Genomic DNA, 6,420 nt, shown 5'->3' with positions numbered 1-6,420 from the left:
TTCTGCATTGCTAATATTGGGGCATTGCCTTATGGAAGGTTAAGTGGAAATTGGAGATTTCTCAATGTGCGTAAGTGGGATATGTTTCAGATTACTAAAGGATTTCGACAATAGATGTATGTCCAGAAGCATTTGCATGATCAACTAGAGGTATGAATATGTTATTTACAAAATTAATTAGCAGAATTTGGTGAAAACTAATATAATTGTATCTTCTAGCATGAATACTGTCCTAGAATTGTTTTGCAAATCAGCCAAAGTGTACCCTAGTTCTCGGGATACGCTCGTAGCCCCTGTATGATGTAACAGGTTGTCAAGGATCATTCTTCACATTAAAAAAAATAACGAACTTTAAGACAAGCATTTGATGTTCTGTATCCGTGGAAAGCAAATGTGAAAAGCATCTGTTTGCTATCACTTTGTTGTGACTGCTGGTACAAGGTGATTGGAGAATACTAGTAGCAGTTGATGTAACTTTCTTTTCCTGGTTTGGGTGTAAAAATCTTAATGAAAAGTATCACTCCGGTAAATTTTTTTGATAATGTTTTTGCCATAAAATTTTTTGACCTTGGTTTGCCAAAATAACTTATTCACACGAAAAGCTACTTTTAGTTGCCATATCCATGCATATAATCATGCTGCAGATTAGGGGTGGCCTACAGTAGCATGTTGAAAAATCTCGAAAAATAATGCAAGACCGTCGAATCAGTTTGAAATGCATTCTGTGCTGGATGATGAGACTACTGTTGTTCTCTGACATAAAGAGGTCTTCCATAAAGAGTGTGCTAACAGCAAAAGAGCAGGTGGAGTAGGAAGGATATACTGTTTTTCTGAAGAAGCCGAACAGAATGCTCAACACTTTAGCATTAGAAACAAGGTTCCTGAAATGAGTCTGCGAAATTGCAGTTGGGACGGCTGTCTGGGAGGACCCACTACCACTCGAGTGCTCGAAGAATCCTTAAAATAATTCTGTGGATTCGCACGTTAGTTGCTTTGTTATGGCTTACATGAGATTTTGCCTGTCAATACCTGGAAGCTTCCTCAACCAAGATGGTTGATAAAGAAGCGCAGTTGTTGTTTAGTGAATCAACATCTGACCATAGTACTTATTTGGTAGCATGTTTTCTTTAAAAAAAAGGGATAAGAACATAAAGAAGCTTAACGGCATGCAGAAGAATTCTCTCTTATTCCTGCGAGCAGGTTGTATGTCCGACACATTTTATCCATGGTTTGTTTTTAGGTATCAATGTGGAATGTTTTAAGTTTGTGCCATGGTAGAGGTCCATGAACAGGTTTAACAAGTCAGTGCCAAATAGCCAATAACATTTGGCCAAGGCGTCTCATGTCATATGTTCCATTCATGTTAATAATTTGACACATATCACACACACACACACACACACACAGTCATCATATTTGTCAAACAGTTTAATGATTTATGTGGGTTTTAGGCAATTGAAAGGAAAATGATGGATATATCCAGAAAAGGGCCACAAGTTATATATTGAATCCTGCCATAAGAACTAACCTGCAATAAGTAATAAAGGGTGTAAGGTGCTGGCATTAAACCTGTCAAGTGGAAAGATTTTTTGAATGGAGTTTGAAATTTGTGGATTTGAATTTCTGATGAAATCGCGTATTAGCTAACCGTCCGAAGATGGTGGTTATGTGGGATTCAATGTGTGTTCGCACTTCAAGAAAATCTTTTGAATGCATAGGGATCACGATGCACTGACGTCCACCCTCAGGTGTTGATGAACATCGGTTAACCAAAGTGCGTGGACTTCTGTAAGATGGGTGAGCTTATGGTTGCACCCAAGGGCCTGGCACATTTAAAAAGGGATCTTGTCTAGTAGGAACCTTGCTCTGTATTGGAGCTTCACCACAACCTCTTTTTGACTTGATGGTTGTCCAATATGCCGGTTGGGTAAGAATGGGTCATGGGATTCACGACGGCTCCACGTTGAATTTTACACAGTTGAGGATGAAATCATAGGCATGATGTGATATTAGAACCAATGCTCCTCTTAAGTGCAATAACTAGTGCATCCTACTAGAGGAGGTAAAACTATTGAAAAATGAAAAAGATCAAATTAAATCAAACATATCCCCACCGGACGCTCATACTCTCAAATACTCATAGGACAATAAGAATGAAAGGATTCCATGAGGACACTCTAGGCTCAGCCACTGGACGCTCGAAATTCATGCTACTCCCACTCTCACATAACACTAAGAACGAAATGGGCCCACAAAGACAAGGGGAATTGCTTCAAATTTGCGGCTTAGTTTCAAATGAGACACCATTGCTAGAAGGAGACTTTTCATATACCGTAGCCAATATGAATGGTTGCTAACGTAAGGGGCAAGAAGAGCAGGCAACAGGAGGTGATGGAGCAGGAGGCAAGATCGTTGTTTTAATGGAGTCTTTCTTGGTTCTACTAGCCATCACTAAGTTCATCTCGTTGTTCATGCAGTTGTCATTGACTCTTGTAATCGTGTTGTGAGGGTTTGATTGGTGAAAGGTGAATGTGGTGCAACCATCAGTCAAGGGGAAACTTCAGCACATTATACCTATTCTTGGACTGGGACGAATTATCCGACGAGGATCGTTTAACCGTAGCAAGAGCACGAACAGTATCACAATCCTTCTTTACAATAGAACTCATTACTGATCCTCCAGGAAAATATGTTGGTTTCGCAGAAACAATTAGGGGGTTTCAACTGATCCTTTTCAGAAAATTAGATAGTTTTCAGCAAGACTTTTATTTGGCAGGTAATATCAATGAAGCTATTGTGAACGCTATGAGCTTAGAATGAGCGAGCAAATTGAATAAATGACCCTAAATGGTTATTTAGTGACTCTTAATAGAATTATTTTGGATTCAAAAGTGAAAGAAATCATTTTATATATTAAAACAGCCAATACCAAACCACCCCTATTGCCACGGTTGTAGATATTAGCACTAGTGAACACGAGCCTAGTCGAGCCCGGGCTTGGTCAGCTCGAACTAGGCTCGCCTTCCATATTTGCACAACTCAAGCTCGAATCAAGTTATATAATGTTAACTCGAGATCGGCTCGATCAAGCTTGTCAGAGCTCGAAGGAGCTCATTTAACTCGTTTGTAAGCATGCTGTTTACAGGTGTGTTGCAGTAGGCTATGGCAAAAGATGGCAGCGAGCATGCTGCTGCTATGGAAGAGATGACAGCAGAGGATTATATGAAATATTTGGATTTTAAGTTTTGAGTTTTCAAAGAACCCTCGCTCATGCTCAGCGCTGAATGAAGGTTTCAGATCGCTTGCTGGAACGGGCGTTTCGTGAACCTGAAAGCCCTCGCTCCAGCACCACCCTCAGATTGATCTAAACCCTTTGCTTTGCTGAGCGAGTGTTTCTGATTGATCTGACACCCCTTGCTGAGTGTGGGTTTCAGGTTGATCTAAACCCTTTGCTTTGCTGAGCGAGGGTTTCATCCCTCATTCGCTGCGAGCGAGGTTGTCTTGAAACCCACGCTAGTTGGAGCAAGGGTTTTGAAGAATCCCTCGCTCCAGCGAGCAACCCTGACTTAGAGTTAGAGAGAGGGAGAGAAAGAGAGAGAGGTGTACTTTGAAGGCTTTGCAGCAGCAAATGGGAAGGGAAATGGTGGCGTCGGGCACTTCTACGAAGCATTGTCATTTGGATGAAGCATTGAAGAAAAAGAAAAAGAAGAAAGAGAGGAGAGAGAACGCATCTGATGGCATGAAATGTAAAAAACAAACTGACTACTTCTTTTGCTCGAGCCGAGTGGAGCTTAAAACATTAAAACATTCGAGTTCAGTGAATTCGAACTCGGCTCAATTGAAAAGACGAGTCTAAAAATGAGCTCGAGTTTGGCTTGTTTATTAAAATAGTTGGCTTGAGTTCGATTTTGAGTCGAGCTTTAACAAGCCTAGCTCGAGCTCATTGTTCACCCTTAGATATCAGGGGATTTATTTAATCACATAGTTTTGAAACCTGGACTATGGCACCATCATGACAATCTATTTGATTGTATTGAAAGACCCAATAAATTAGGATTTTTCTAGTTCTTGTGGAGTGGAACTATGCAGCACCATACACTAGATAAATATTCCAAATAACAAGGGTTTTTTTCAAATAAGCCAATTCATTGGGGACCTTGCAGATCAATTTTTTTTCATATTCAAAGATCAGCCATTCTTTCTTTTACGATCGCCTGGAAGAGTCAAAATAGAACATCTTGTTCTTTCTTCAACAATTTCTGATCTCTAGTGAACCTCTCAATAGTATTTGCAACCAGATGAAGTTCTAACCATTTGTTGGAGAAAAATAAATGAATTGATCTTGTAGGATTCCTCAGAAAATTTTCAATTTCTTTTTGAAATAGATGATTATTCATACACTTTTTACATTCGACAAATAGCCAGGACATTGAGGAATATCTAGAAGGGTATTTTGAGAATGAATTTGATTCGATCTCTGTTCCTTCCATTTGAAGAGGGGAAGGATCCCAAAGAATCAACCTTTCCCTTAGTTGTTGAATCTCTGTTTGATTGATCAATATCAATGCGCGATATTTTGAATCCTATTACTAATGGAATCAAATCACTGTGTTGTGCTTGGTGCAGTAATTCATGCTTACTTGAATAAAAAAGTTGCTAGGTGCTTCATCGACAATCACTGCACACAAGAATGAACTTCTCGATGAATTCCACACACCGAGCAACAAGGCAGTAGTCTTTTTGCAGTGTGGAGATGAGGAATCCAAACTGTGTGTGTGTGAGTGAGAGAGAGAGAATGATCCTTTAAAGCTGAATGGCCCTCTACAGAGAGAGAGAATGATCTTTTAAGACTGAATGGCCCTCAATAGAGGTACCAGCCCAACAAAGGTTAGTTGGCTGAATCCAGACCCTTTATATATATGGCAATTTCTATGACCAGATAGTTATTTTTTATTTTATATTACTAAAAACCATTGCAAAAGGTGAATTTTTGATGGCCAGTTGCTTGGCCACAAACAGAAAGCCTTTTTTTGCAACAAATTTTAACAATATAATATATATATATATATATATATATATATATATATATATATATATATATATATAAGTTCAGAGTAGGTTCCAGATGGGTGTGAGCCTATTCTAGGTTAACCCTAACTTAGGTTTATGAAGAAATAATGCTTGCATGGAAAAAGAATAATTTTTGCCGCCGATATAGAAACTAGGATCTATGGGCAAAATGACCACACCACATCGGTCAGGCCAAGATTTAGGCATAGGCCACATTTTAGTCACATGGTTGGTTACTGTTAGATACACTTCACCAGAAAGAAAATAATAAAAATGGTCAAAAGGAAGTGGCCCATCTATGGGGGCCCCACTGAAAGTAAAAACGGTGGGGCACCTCACTTTTTTATTATTTTGGATCTTAGGCAGATCCAAAATGGATCTGGACCCAAACCTAACGAAAATAAATGGCGCAAATCTAGATTTGAATTGTGTTTCATATTTAATCCGATCCAAGTTCTTTTTGGGCATGTTCTATGCAACGGAAAGCTGCTAGTCTGGATTTAACTCAAATAAATGATTAGGAAAGCCTTTGAATAGTCATAAGCTTTGGGTTGTTGTCTTGAGTTTTATGAGAGTTTAGGTTGTCCAGAGGGGCAAAACCATAAAACTACCTGGACATGGGCCCCACTGGAAAATCTACTATTGGCTTTTGGATCAAGATGTTTGGAGCCTAGATGTGAATGTTCTAAGCATGTTGAAGTAGGTTTAGCCTAAAATAGAATAGAGTTAGTGGCAGAACTGCAATATTGGGTTTTAACTGCGGGAAAAAATAAAGCTTACCTAGTGTAGGACTGGTTGACGGGTTTAATGACAAGCTCGGGTGAAGCCAAAAAATTTTTCATGAGGAAGGTGGAGGTTAGGAATTAAAGTTTTTAAATTTTGAATAGGATGAAATATCATTTTTCAAAATTAGTATATATAACAATTAAATTTTTTTAAAATTTACATGTAATTTTTTATTTTAAATTTTGAGGTGGGGCCATGGCTCATGCCATCCTACCTTGGCTTGGCTCTGCCCCTGCTCTTGATGTTCATTGCATAAGTAAAACCTTTCTAGGGCTAGTTTTTGTCTAAAAGACAGAGAGGGAGTGGCAAAAGGGAAATTTGTGTGTGAACCCAAAGTAGCAAACTGGGGATTCTACTAGAATAAGTCATAACAACTTGACTTTCGATTGGTTGGTGCCTAAGGGGGTAGAATGAGGGGCAAGCTTGAGTTACATGCCAAAGTAGTAAAGAAACTAGAAATTTTTTATGAAAGGGGCCGAATTAAAGTTTCTAAATTTTGACAAAGGCCGAAATATAATTTTTCAAAATTTTTATATAAAACAAGTAATTTAATTTTTTATTTTT

Source organism: Nymphaea colorata, chromosome 5, assembly GCF_008831285.2.
Source record: "Nymphaea colorata isolate Beijing-Zhang1983 chromosome 5, ASM883128v2, whole genome shotgun sequence".
In the NCBI taxonomy this organism is placed as follows: Eukaryota; Viridiplantae; Streptophyta; class Magnoliopsida; order Nymphaeales; family Nymphaeaceae; genus Nymphaea; species Nymphaea colorata.
Note: the sequence above shows the minus strand (reverse complement) of the source record.